Source organism: Glycine max, chromosome 20, assembly GCF_000004515.6.
Source record: "Glycine max cultivar Williams 82 chromosome 20, Glycine_max_v4.0, whole genome shotgun sequence".
Classification (NCBI taxonomy): domain Eukaryota; kingdom Viridiplantae; phylum Streptophyta; class Magnoliopsida; order Fabales; family Fabaceae; genus Glycine; species Glycine max.
The window spans coordinates 184,453-199,642 of NC_038256.2; positions in this window are offsets into that span (position 1 = coordinate 184,453).

Sequence of the window (15,190 nt, forward strand, 5' to 3'; positions counted from 1 at the left end):
TCAAGTGCCACCATTTGATCCTTGGTGCTACCAGAGGACTTCTTCTCTTTGCCCTATCTCTAATTCTTACATCCATAACCAAAACTCTATGTTGGGTAGTCAAGCTCTCTCCCGGGATAACTTTACAGTTCAAGCAATACTTCCTATCAGACTTCCTGATAAGGAAGAAATCTATCTGAGAACATGTCCATCCACTTTTGTAAGTGATAAGATGTTCCTCTCTTTTCTTAAACCATGTATTGGCTATAGAAAGATCCAAAGCCTCCGAAAACTCCAAGATGGATTTACCCTCCCCATTCATCTCCCCTAGGCCAAAACCCCCATGCACCCCCTCAAAACCTCTAGCCACGCTACCTACATGTCCATTGAGATCCCCTCCTAGGAAAACTTTCTCTCCTTGGGGTATATCCTGAAGTACCCCTTCTAGATCCTCCCAAAATTTTACCTTAAAGTGTTCTGCTAACCCAACCTGAGGTGCGTACCCACTAATAACATTAAAGGTGTCCTGTCCCACTACCAATTTTAAGACTATGATATGATCTCCTACTCTTCTTACATCCACGACATCCTTCTTCCACTCCTTGTCCACAATAACCCCTACCCCATTTCTTGATCTGATTTTTCCCGTATACCACAGCTTAAATCCCGAGTTGTCGGGGGGCTTTCGCTTTTTCACCTGTCCGCTGAGTTTCTTGTAGGCACATAAAATTGATCTTCCTCCTCACCATAACATCCACTATTTCCATAGATTTTCCAGTAAGTGTGCCTATATTCCATGTACCAAAGCGAATCCTCCTGTCATGAACTAGCTTGTTTACCCACACCCGTTCACGAAAATGTGGGAACCCTTGCTTACTTTTCACTACATCCGGGCGGCGATGCAGCGGCCCTTGCTCTTTTGACACTGTACTCGAGCCATACAGCGCGTTGCTTCCGGACAACGACCTAACATTCACATTATTACGTAATTGATCCATGTCATAGAGATTCGACAAAGTTTAACGTTGGCTGTCGAAAGCCTAACAAAACCCTCTCCTTTTATCCGGACTTGGGACCGGCTAAGAATAGCAAAGCTACCCTAGGCAGGATTAGAAATCTTTATAAAAATGAGAAAATATTTTATACTGTAGCAATGCAATTTTTATTTTTTTTACACTAATCACAAACTATCTAATTCGGAGGGCTTTTAGTCCTGCATTTCAAAAAAATGAAAAACAAAAACTATTGAATTCGGATTTCCTATTTTCATCAAATTGTCGCGTTCAACATTCAGCTGATTGTAACCAATATTAAATATAGATTGAATCATTCATAACTTATCTCGATAAATCTTATTTAAAATATTGATATCCATTCAATGGTTCTAATTCATTGGTGCGTGAATACAAAGAATCTATTTTCCAAACTAGTATCATGTTCTCCTAAAAAAAAAAAAAACTAGTATCATGTATGGCATGATAGCTACCTTATGATGTCACAAATTAAAAAAATGACAACTATCTTACAAATTATACCAACAGCGATTTTTTATTGATTAAAATTATTTTATACTATATGATCACTAAATCCAACTAAAATTCAATTTTTCTTATTAAGAAAATATATGGGCCCAAGAATTTTATTTTCAGCAGGAGTCTCCTCTACCAACTGTATGGTCTAATCTTCTTCGGCATACTCAAGACAAGGGTTAGGAGCCCTTACCACTCTCACCAACTTGAATCGGTGAAATCTGATTTTAAACTACTTGACATATATGATACTAATTACATGAACCGATTTATTTTATTATATATCTAGATTGTAATCCATATGTGATACAAATTTGTTTATATATACATACTAAACATAACTTTAATTAGTAAGATGCATATATTTTGTCTTGAAAAAGGATTAATTGCATTTTTTTAATTTAAAAATGCACTGATCTCCTACAATAAGATGAAATGTTTTATAATTTATTTCATTTTAAGTCATTTTTTACAGTATTTCATTTTAAGTCCGAATAAACCTCTTCTATCCAAACTTATTATGGATGATTTGATATTTAAAAATCTTCCTTATTTAAAGGAATGAAGGCAACAAGAGTTAAATTCTAAACTAAACAATGAATTAATTGATCGTCTCAAAAACTTAACTTATAAGTCACATAAATAATTTACACATACATGTTTTATTTTATTTTAAATCTTTGGACTCATAGAGAAAATAAATATTATTTTAGAAATAATATGCACATATGTGTGTGTTTGAATAATCTACAGGTGTTTTATTTTATTTTTAAATCTTTCAACTCAAAGAGAAAAAAAGTACATGCCCACAGTGTAATTTTTTTTTAATAATAGTGAAATTGTTTATTTTAAAATATATTATAAAGTATAAAATATGCCTTAATTTAAGTTTGGTGCTTCTTTTATTTTACAACTTAATTATACATAATGTTATGATTTGTATATTGTGTTAAAAAGTGACCCAATCTTATCCTACATATTTTGGTTCTTGATCAGATTGGATTTCGGATAAAAAAATAAAATGATTAAAATTTTGGGTCAGAGATAAACCTGACCCATGCTCACCCAAGATATCAATATAAAAAAATTGAGGAATGTTAGGATCACAATCTCAAACATACTTCATCTATTTTATAATTTTTAAAAACCGTTCTCCACAAAAACACCACATGCAATACCTTGCTTTTTTTTTTTTTTCCTCTCTCTCATACTCTCATGCTGAAGTTAAAAAAAACTTGTTAACCTTACAAACCGGCTTGTTTAAATAATAATAATAATAATAATAATAATAATAATAATAATAATAATAACTATTATTAGTATTAAATAAAAAACTTTTGAAATTTTTCAGATTCTTATGAAATAATAAATAAAAAATAAAAGTATTTTTAAGTTGTATTGTAACATGTATACATTTTACCTTTACAAAAGTCCCTTTGCATTCTACTTTTTTAATTCATTTTTTTTCTCTAAGTTCTTGTGTTCTTGTATCTACCCCAAATAGTCTTACCCATCCTAGTTAAACTCACTTATCAATTATTTTTAGATTTATACATTATTTATAAAATTTATAAGTTTCAGTTACTGTTTCAGGATATAACAGACAATGAGTCAAACTCAAACTTGCATATTCAAACTCAACCCTACTCAAACTTGATTTGACTCGCTTCATTTCTATTCCTAACTACCGGTTAAAGCAATTTTAAGGCACCTAACCATGCACTGGAATTTCCGCAACAGACATCGAATGCATCCAATCACTTAAGCCGTTAGAGGCATTCCCAAAATCTATCTATGCATTCTTTAATTGGTGTAAACAATTTATTTCCTGTCCAAATATTGATTAAAATCGGCGTAAACAAATATTTATTTTCCGTCCAAATACTGGTTATAATCGGTGTCGGCGGTGATCAAAAGAGTGTGGGTGAACAACAATATTTGGCGTTGGCGTTGGCGTTGGAAATCCACGGCACAGAGAATTCAGATGATATGAGAAAAAGAGCCTACGCCGATTCTTTTTTGGGAAAAAATGTAAATTATATTAAACCCAAAATGATACAATAATAAACGGGGCATACCCCACAGTTAAAGAAAATCAAAAGTCTCCATAATACAAGAAGACATATATCAAGATGTTAAAACAAATGCAACAGGTGCGCTTGTCTATACATAAGAAACTTAATCTTGCTAATAACCTCTATGACAGAAAATTGATAATCTTCAAAAATCAGGTTGTTCCTAAAAAGCAAAATACAGTGGACTGTAATTGCTATCGCCAGAGCCTACGCCGATTCTTGATCCATAGCAATAGGGTTTCTGTTTTTTTAAGAAGCAAACATGAATAACCACTAAAAAAATGGAGTGTTTTTAAGAGAATGTGTTTAAAAGTGTGACAAAAAATGTTCCTAAAAAAAATTTTACACTCACATTTGTATATCCTAGCTATTTTGTCTATTTTATTTTATCATTTTAAATCTTTAAACTCCAAACCTATATGAGTATATATAATTTCAACCGCACAAATATCTTCCCTCTAGTTAATGTTTTGTTTTTAAAATAGTCGACGAAAAGAATGCTAAAAAATTACTAAAAACCAGAAATTGTTAATTAAAGCCGAAAGTTGGACTACAGAGAATAGAACCGTACCCAAATCTGTGGAATGTAGCATAACGTTCACGTCAATACTTTTAGGGTCAAATTTCAATATTTTACTCATTGTTGGTTCCTTTTGCCTTTATATCACTGGGATATGATGAGATTTTCTGCCGGTTTTGGATCACTAGGATAAAATGTTTAGCATCTCATTTTATTAGTTTTTATTATTATCAATTGACATCAGAATTAGCTTCTCTTGACTCGGTTTAATTTTAATTTAATTAATTGCTTCAAGTCTTATAAATCTTTAATTAGCTTATTATTTTGAAATTACATAATAGTTGATTAATTGTGCAAGTGGCTCCAAGCATCAATAGAAAGCAAAGCAGAAGGAGACAGATATGACTTGGTCTCCATTTTCTTTAGAATCTATTTTTTTCTTCTGAATTTAAATACGTAGTTATTTATTAGTTTTATTTCGACAAGATGTCATTTTTTTTGGCACTTAAAGGAGGGAAGCTGATACCAACTTCCTCTCATATACCGATTTGACTCGGATACAGTAATTCAAGTTTAACGTAATTTTCAAATACCAAGAGTCAAATAGAAAAAAAAGACAAACTGAAGGAAAAAAGCTCATTATTTTATGCTTGATAATATACCAATATCATTCCAAAATTTTCTGTGCTTCGAAATCTTGTTATCTTTTCGTCGAGCGTACGTGAACTTGAAACCACTCCCATTTTTTTTTTAAAATAGTTAGTTGAAAGAATATGTACATTAATTATTATCTAGTGTCAATATCTGCTTTGTTTGATTTTAGGTTAACTATATTTTTAATAATCTCTCGAAACAGGAAAATTTTCGCTTTTAGTTTTCTGAGTTTAAAACGTCTGTTTTGTTTCCATTTTGAGAATGTTGATGTGTTAGATTCTACAAATCAATTTCTGAGTTTAATGAAATTAGATTCTCGAACTAGTTTTATTAAGTTAAATGTTGAAGTGCCTGACAGATTGAGAAGAAATTACCAATCACCTTCTTTCTTTAAAAATTTATCAATTAACTCAGAGAAAAAATTGTACTAGTAGCAAATGGATCTCTGGTTTAAATTTGGATATGATTAATTTGGGTTTGTTTGCTATGCATGAAGTATGAGAAATTGAGGGGCACAAGAATTTCCTCATGGCTGCATGGTGTGGAAGGAAAACTTGGTAGTCGATTCATATGCGGGTTGGGTGCAACCGGCAACACAGTTAGAAGGTCCGTGTAGGGGTATGTATAATCTACTTCGGTTAGAAACCCAAACCATAGCTTAACCGAATTGATTTCAAACAGGTTTGATCTTATATTTAAATAATCAAATTGATTTAGAAACTGATATTTTAAAAAATTGATTCTGAATTAATTTTTAACCCATTTTAAGCCGGTTATAAGAGTAAAAAGTTATTTTTTTTCAAATAAAAAATAATATTTAAATAAAAACCAATCTGATTAACCGAACTGGATTTTATAGAAACAATTTGATTAACAAAATTGGTCTTATAAGATAATACACTTATATTTTCTTGAACTAGTTTGAAAAAAAATCAATTCAATTTAGGTTCGATTACAATCCGATTTAATTAGAATCGATTTTTTTTTTGAAGTTACAGGTTCTTTCCGATTTAAACGAGCTTGTGGTTTGTGACTCTGTTTCTTTCTCTGGATTTAATCGATTTTTTTTTTTTTTGGAACTAGTGTCGATGTAGGCTTTCAAGGAATTTTAATGAGATCAAACGAGCTTGTGGTTTGTGACTCTGTTTCTTTCTCTGTTTTTTGGGTAGGTCTTAATATGGATATCGTGAAAGGGTGAATAATTAATCAAGGGAGCAATATATAACGGTGCCCTTTGACGTATTACGGGATAGAGCACTAGAGTTGGTTATAAAATGAAGAATGTGTCTCAAAACTACTTTCTATATTTTCTGATTATTATTAATTGAAAAGAAAACGTAAAGCTAAAGCTATCTTTTGTATCTTCATCAATTCAAGGAGTCCGGGCAACCCATTCTCTTTGAATCTTTTGATATACCGACGGCGAGAGACTTGCATTCCTCAAGAAGTGTCAACTGAGTAGGACGCCCTCGAGAATCACGTAATTATTTTCTTTTCTATTGATTTTGACAAAGATTGCAAGCACACATAGTTCAATATTCTTACTTTCCATGGTTAGGCAAAAGAACGTCGTGGACGTGGATTCATGCAGGTATACATGATAAAACTTTTCTAATTAAATTGTGTGGGAAAAAAAAAACCAACGTGTGTGTTACACTAATTATCCATCATTAGTTATGTGCTAAGATCAAGAATCTTTCTTTCATAGATCAAGAATCTTTGTAATTAAAATGCTTCTTTCTTTCAAAATTTATCAATTAATTTAGAGAAAAAAACTGTACTAGTAGGAAATGGATCTCTGGGTTGAATTTGGATATGATTAATTTGGGTTTGTTTGTTATGCATGCAGTGTGAGGGACAGAAGAATTTCCTCACGGCTGCATGGTGTGAAAGGAAAAGTTCATAATCGATTCATGGTCGTTGGGTGCGGTTACAAGGTACGTATCACGGCCTCGATCATTGTGTTGGATTTTATGGTGATGAATTGCTGGGGTTCTGAGGGTGGTCAAGGTGAGTCCAAGAGGGTTAGTCTTGGCATGCAAGGCAGAGAAACTACTCTTGAGAGGGGTGTGCGTGAGGTGAAGCAAGAAACATTAACTGATTCTGAGGGTCCTAGCCGTTGAATCAATAACATAGATCAAGAATTAGAAAAATTGAAGAGAGATAGAGAGAAAAATGGAATAAAATTAAAGTGAGAAGACAGATTTTTACCATGATGTATCATGTTTCTGGAGGGACTAGGCAAGGATGACATGATGCTTGAAAACTAAGTCCTAAGAATTGTCCAGGGTTTTTGAAGTCATAAGAACCCTAGGCTGTGTCTTTTTTTTCTTTCTATTTTTAGTTGATCTTTTCTTATATTGTGTTGATCACCTCTAGCAAATTTCATCAGATATTAATACTCTGTCTCTCTCTCTCTCTCTCCTTCGCCTTTAGTAAGGATCTCTTCTTTTTTTCTTTTTTTACAGTGAGATGTTAATATATATGTACCTCAATTGCTCCCTCAATAACCCTCACATGATATTCATATCGCGACCCAGAAACTGAAGATAACTAGAGCCACACAGATCGAGAGAAAGAGGACACATACATCATCAAGAAATAACTTTGAAAAGCCTAGATGGACACCGTCAAAAGTCAAATCAGTAAGAACATTTAACTTCTCAAGGAACCATCTTTCTTTTCTTCTTTGTATGGTTCTTGATGTTAATTAGGGTGTTTAATTACTGATATGACGTTGTCCATGTAAGCTTTTAAAGTTGTACGTGTACATTAAGCCCAAAGAAACAATTGGTATACATTTTAATTAATAATTTTTATGGTATTAGAGTTTTTCTCTTTTGCTCTATTGTTTAACTTGATTAATTTTTGTCTGAGGTGAGATGTACGTGTGTATAATCCCAGATGATAGATGGAGGTGTTGACGCCAAAAGGGTGATGGCAGTAGAGGAGGTGGAGACGGCGGTAGTGTCGCGACTTCATTACTACGGTTTAATCAATGTTCTTGTTTCTTGTAGGAAGGTTTTGAACTTTGGATATTGCTTACACAGAGAGAAGGAGTGGTGCAGCATCTCAACTGCTTCACATGTTCTTAAGCGCATAGATCAAAAATCAGGTAAATGACTTGAATCTAACTTTTATTATTAATGATCATGAATTTCTTAACCAAGTCTAGGACTTTTTGAGGATATTGCTAATTAATGCTAACATAGAGAGGAGGGGTACAGCATGTAGCATCAACTGCTTCAGAGGGTCCTAGCCGTTGAATCAAGAATCAGGAGAATAACACCTTGGTTTTGAGAGTAATTTATTTTGTTTATAAGGTTCTTAAGTTTGAAGATTAATAAATTATATATGCTGCTTTTATATACTCCATAATAAATTATAGGACTCTCTTAGCTTTATATATTGTATTCTCAAGCTATATTTGTTTCTTTTTATACATGACCATGGGGAGACTTAGAAGTGTCAGATGCGCACGTAGGAAGAAGAGCCTGTTGAATTGAGGAGATCACGTAAACTTTCTCAGGTATACACTACACACATTGTAATTTTTTAACTTCTCAAGGACATTTAGTAAGGGTGGGAAAATTTACGTGTGTATAATCCCAGGTGAGGAAAAATTTACATTGTGCGTGTTGCATACTCTAACCGTGTGTATTTGTGTTCTACGTACAATCAATAATTAATCTTTCTATCAAAGATAATCAGGAATCTATGTAATTTAAATGCGTTTTCCAAGAATATGCATCCTTCTTCCAAAAACTAAAAGTGAAGACTACTAAACGCAGAGAGAAATTAAGAACCTTTAACACCATGAAGCTCATTTGGTCTCCAGAATCAGCCTTGAAATCCTACATCGACACTGTTAAATCAGTAAGAACCTTTAACATCATGAACCATCAATCACATAATTAATAATTTTCTTTCTTTAGCTTCTTCATTTTCTTTTATTCTTTCTTTATCACTTTCTTTTCCTCTCTTGATATGCACAAATGATGTATACGTAATTTGTTTGCCATCGTTATAACTTTTGCCTTTTACATCTATATTCTTGTCCTTGCATGTGTGTATATATGGTTATGCAACAAAGTAATTGATATACTTTATTAAATATGTTAGTTTTCACATAAAATATTCGTACCAAATACCCAATGGATATGAAGGATATGGATGCCTCCATTGAATTTGTATATGAATTATTCACTAGGGTTTTGAGGGAGCGTGGTGCTACCATCTGAGAAGCTATTTGGATAGTTTTAAAGAGAACGTTAGTTATGATCAGATGTCCACTTGTTGTTGCATTCATTTATTGTTTTACATTACTTAGAGAATATATGAGACACTCGTTGTATGAAAAGATTATTGTTCTAGGTCCAGGTTTCACCAATTTCTTACCTAAATAAAATTGTGAAGAGTTCAATCTTATTTATAAATCAACAATAATCTAGTTTTGTGCTTCCATTAATGCAAACACATTCAGTTCAGTATTTAAAATATCAACCTGTTTACGATTATCCAATTGGGATTCAAGCATTTTTCTATATGGCTTTAAGGTGTGTTTTATTGCATGAGCAAGATGTTGAATGCAGGGGGTTCATAAAACAAATTGTCAAACTTTTGCATGCCTTAAGCTTTCATCTGAGAAGTAATTTTTGGTTAGATTTGAAGCAACTTAACTACATATATCACCTTAAAACAAAACAATACTCATCTATTGCTATTGCAGTGCAACAAATTTAATGTTAGAAGAATGACATTAAACTTTTTGTGTATAATATTTGAGTACTCTTCAGTTTTGAAGCAATATAGTGGTTAAGTTGTTTCAAATCCAATAAAAAATAGTTTAGCTTAAGGCATGCAATTGTTTGACAATATCTTCTATTAATTCAATGCATTCAACATTTTGCTTAAGCAATTGCATGTAATGCCTTAAAGTTATGAAGAAAAGTTTTTGAATCTCAATTAGATAATTATGGATAACTTGATATGACATAAAAAAATGAAAATAAGAAGTATTGAAACAATGTGTTTCTGGAAACACAAAATTGGATTTTTCTTGATTTATAAATTGGATTAAACTTTCAAAATAAAAATCTAAGAAACCAGAGAAACCTTGAACTAAAACAATAATCTTTTCCGATGTTTTATTATATTATCTAAGAAAATATAAAACAACAAATGAATGCAACAAGATATTGGCATATGATCATAATTAACTTTCTCACCAAAACTATCTTAAGTAGAATTTGTGCTAATTAAACATGAAAATATAACCAAAGATTAATTTGTGCGCAAGGCAGTGATTCAAAATTAAAAAAAATGTAACACCAAACATTTAAAAAAAATGTTTATTTTGAAGTCATAAGAACACCAGGCATCTCTTTAATTAGTTTGGTTATACTCGACAAGTTATTACAAATAATTTTTAGTTTCTTTTTATTACCTGAATAAGTTTATTTAACAGTTCAATAAACAAGTTTTCTTTTTAAATAACTTCTAGTTTAATATTTTTTTTGTTACCTACAGTTCAATACTCTTATTTTCCTTGGTTAGGCAAATGAACGTCATCTACATGGATTCATGCATATCTAGGTCCAGCAGGGAGACATATGATAAAACTTTTCTAATTAAATTGTGTGAAAAAAACAACGTGTGTGTTACACTAATTATGCATCATTAGTTATATGCTAAGATAAAAAATTTTTCTTTCATAGATCAAGAATCTTTTGTAACTAAAATATGTTCCAAGATTACTGGCACATCCCAACATTTTTTTTACAAAAGTTAGTATTAATGTTTTGTATAAATTCAAATAATTGTCTTTAAAAAAATTCAAAAAATTTAATAAGCAATAATTATTTTTTAAGAAAATATTTAATGTAGCATTAACATTAATTAGACAACGCAGAGAAAAAAATTAATTAGACTGATGATAACGTGTTGTTCAAAACTAGCTTACTGTATTATCAACTTTAGGTTCTATTAGCCATCGTGTATATTTTTTTTTCCCGATGCTTAGAATATTTTTTTTTTTATAAATGATTTGCAATATGGTTGAGTTTATATTACCCTGAACTTATTATAAGTTTTTTCCCCTTCATTTTCTGGTTATAATGAGTTCAAAGAGCCATTTTAACTGCGCAAACTAGGTTCTATCAGAATGTTATGTTCTGTGCGTTCACTGATTTTAAATTAATTATTGTCCTTTTTAATTCAGCCAGAATTAAAAAAGATTGTCCTTCCTAGAAAGGATTGTTATCAATATAAATTTAACATGTTTCTTAAAAGACGTGATGATAGAATATGCTAGTTTTACTTGCAGGGAAACATGAAAGAAATTGAGTTTGGAGTTCTGTGTTTTTCTGTTGTCTTCATTCTGTGTGTGCGATTGTTTTTGCTAGAATAATAGAATTGTCGTTTCTGTTTTATAGATTTGTGGGACAATGGGACCAAAGTGGTAGGTTAACTGGTGCAACTGTGCAACATTAAATTTTAACTTGCCTTGCTAGAAATAAAGAAATGACATTATATCTAATTTAATTTGAGGTGTGAGTGTGGCTAGGTCAGCACTTCAGTTAGATGTTTATTAATTATTGCCAAGGGGCGTTGGATCCAATAAATTGTTTTATTATAATTTATGTACTAGATACCCCTAAACTTCTCACTAAAGAGTCACTTCCGAATTCAGTTCATGCATCCAAAAATCACATTTTGCATTCTTAGCGATTCGTTATGCTAAAACAAAATTAAATTTGCATTATTTATTTCAGTTTACTTTTTAATCTTATTCTGGTATTATTTATGATAAAAATAAGGTTAAACTTTTAATTTTTTACATTCTAAAATTTAAAAATTTCGAGTAATAAACTTCTAGGTACTGAATGTAGTTCAAATAAAGCTACATGAGTTCCTATTTGCGTGCCCACTCACTTCAGTTCCCTTTGTTCTTGGTTATGCTTTTCAATTTCTCATTTGCAGGCACGAATTCAGCAGTTATGCATGCCTGGTTCATTGGCTGAATACCAATTATCTGGAACCACCTGAAACCATTGTATGATTCAGTAACTTGACCATGTTTTGCAGAAGATTACGTGGAAAACTTTTGTTTGAAACTGCTTGTATACTAGAAAATGAGACTTTAAGATCTCTATCCTGAAACTTGATACATTTATCAATAAAGGGTTTAGATTTGAGATAAAATTCATGATTGCTCTTCTGCTTCTGATTTCTTTCTGATTTCTTGCTTATGAGGTTGGACAATCTTCAGATTTGAGATTCTTTCACCGTAGGCCAATGCATCATACCCTTTTTCCATACTTCTTAATTAAGTCCTGCATTTCTTTTAAAAGTATTCAAGACAAATCATTAGTAGCAAATTTGGTTCTTGAAAGTTTGTTGCATTGTCATTAAAATATATATATTTTAACTCAAGAAAGGGTTCTACTTCAACATTCTTCCCTTTTAAGAACAAATTTAAATTTGAAGACGTTTAAGAAATATAATCAGTGAATAATATGCTTCCCCTCACTTTATGCATATATATTTTTTGTTTTATATGAAAAGATGAAAGATAAATAAAAGAGGTAAAATAATATACTTCATTCATAACAGAAAAGAAGCTAATTTAGAAGTTGGAAGAGAGGGGAGGTTTGGGGAGAAGGGGGGGTTGTAAGGGGAACGGAGTGGGTAGGGAAAGGGCTGGGGGTAGGAAGGTCATTTCCAGGGATAGGGGGAGCAACATTGGGAATGGGAACAGCAACTCTCATAATCAAGTGGACCTTTGATGGGGACTCTCGTAAATAGAGGTTCATAGGATTTTTTTTAAAATATAATTTTAGAATTAATTTAAAATTAATAGTTCAAAAAGAAATTGAATTTGTAACTTTTTTATTATTAACTTTTTTAGTTCTAACAATTGAATTAATAGATAAATTATATTATAAAATAATTAATATCGTTATATATAATATTAAAATTTTTAATATATATTTAATACACATGTAAATTTATATAATAAATTTTATGATAATTAATTTTTATCTAATAATTAATTTGTTTACATATATAAATTATAAATAAAAATCATATATTTAATAAAAATTTACATATGTAAAAAAATATCAAATTTATTTAATTATCAATTATTTTAATAAACTTCTAAATATATCATTAAATTAAATATCATATTTGTTTAATTTTCAATCATTGTAATAAACATCTAAATACATCATTCAATTAAATATCAAATTTATTTAACTATTAATTTTTGTAATAAATATCTAAATATAACATCCAATTAAATATCAATTTGTTTAATTATCAAATTTTGTAAATAAAATAATGTATAAAAAAATTATAATTAAAAAAAATCAAAATATACGGATTAACAATCCGTATGATTCATACAAATTATCAATTCGTATATTTTGAATTTTTTTAATATGGATAAAAATCACCAAATTTCACCGTATATTTATAAAAAAAAATTTGATATTTTTGAAAAACTGTGGGTGTACCAGCAAAAAATGCAGAGTGTTCCAAACAGTTGACTTCAACATGCCGTTTGTCAAAGTTGGCTGAATCAATTAAATGGGCTCAACTTATCAATATAAGAACCTGTTATAAAACATCTTCAATCAATTTAAAACGTTTTTCCCTGCAAAACAATTTGTTGTATTACGATGGATGTAATGCAAGTTAACATGTTCTGTTTGAATTTAGATAAGTAAAAGCATATTATTATTTAAAAACGTATTAATGTTATGTTTATTCGTTTTAATTCATTTTTATTCCTTTTTTTTCCACTGGAATGAAATTGTGTCATCTGACATCCGTTACTTCAAAAAATTCTAATATGAAAATCATCATTTGCAGTTTTAAAAATATTTTTATTTTTTATTTTTATATAAATTCCAGTTGAATTTCAAATGATCCGTGTTAAGCAGGGATACTCAAGTTTAAAGGTATGTTTCAACAAAATTAATTGAAAAGTTAAAAACACAATAAAATCATGATTTATTTTAAAAGGATAAACATGAAATTTGATAAGTATATTAAAGATAATTATGATAAATTGATAAGTAAACCAATGCGTTTAAAGTAGTAAAGTTGAAACGGAAGTCCGAGTGTCAAATTCATTTGTTTGTACTTAGGTCAATGAATATTTTATTAATAAAAGAAGTTAAAGAGAATTGTTTTGAAAAAGATATGAGAAAAACAATAATTTAAATTTCCAAAAAATTAAATCAAACAAGAGGAGAAATTAAACAAGAATTTAAATTAATTAATTAAAAACATAAAAGATGAGAAAATCCAATATTATTATAGAAGGAAATTCAGAATATGGGAGACTTAGCCTACCAGATCTACTCTTTGATGTAATGTTAATCATTTTTCTCTATTTATAATTATTCCAATTTACATCTGCATCTACTAGTATACTCTAACTTTGGTCCTCCGCATGAAAAAACTTAATTTATCTATTTTTTTTTCTTCCAAATCTCCTTGCAAAGATAAAATAGTAAATTGCATTAAGAACAGAGATGTATAACAGGCTAAATAAATATCAACTTATCCTAGTGATGACTTTATTTAGATATCCTTTCTTTATCAAGCCACAAGCAATAATATTAAACACATGAAAAGATAATGCAAATGTAATATTCATAAATAGATAGGAAGAGAAATTACATCAAGGGTAGTTGGCTGCCAAGTTTCCAACAAAGGAAGTTTAGCCTTTGATTGTCATTGAGGCTCTACAATTGCAAGAGAGAAATATTTAGTAAAGGAGGAAAAATGAAAAAGGGTATGGAGGGAAGGAATGACTGCCAATGCTTGCTTCTTCTTCTTCTAGTCTTTCCCTTCGGTAAGTAATTGTATTCTCTTGAAATTTCCATGTGTATTTTCCTTCTTCTCTCTTCTTCTTTTATAGGTGCAAATTAACGAATATCTGAATTAGTTTGCTTTCCTTAATTAGTCATCCTTCCCTTAATTAGTCTGTTTTCCTTGATTAGTTTATTTTTCTTAATTAATCATTCTTTTCTTAATTAGTCATTTTTTCCTTAATTAGTCCTGTTTGTCTTAATTAGTCTCATTTTCTTAATTAGTTTTATTTCCTTAATTATCATTACTTTCTTGGGCTTTATTTTACTCACTAAGCATCATAAATTCATCACTTTTAATATTCTCTACACAAAACTTAAATGATATTAATTTAATAATTATTTGCTCAAAAAGAAAAAATTATAAGAAAAAAATTTATAAACTTATATATAATTTAACCCCAAATATACTTATAATTAATAGTTATCATATAAAAAGGAAAAAAATATAAAAAATTAAAAGTTAGAAATTAACGTTTTAAAAAGTAATACTTCAAGTAAAATTTCAAAAAACGTTAGAAACTACTACTTAAAAAAACTTGTTTACCA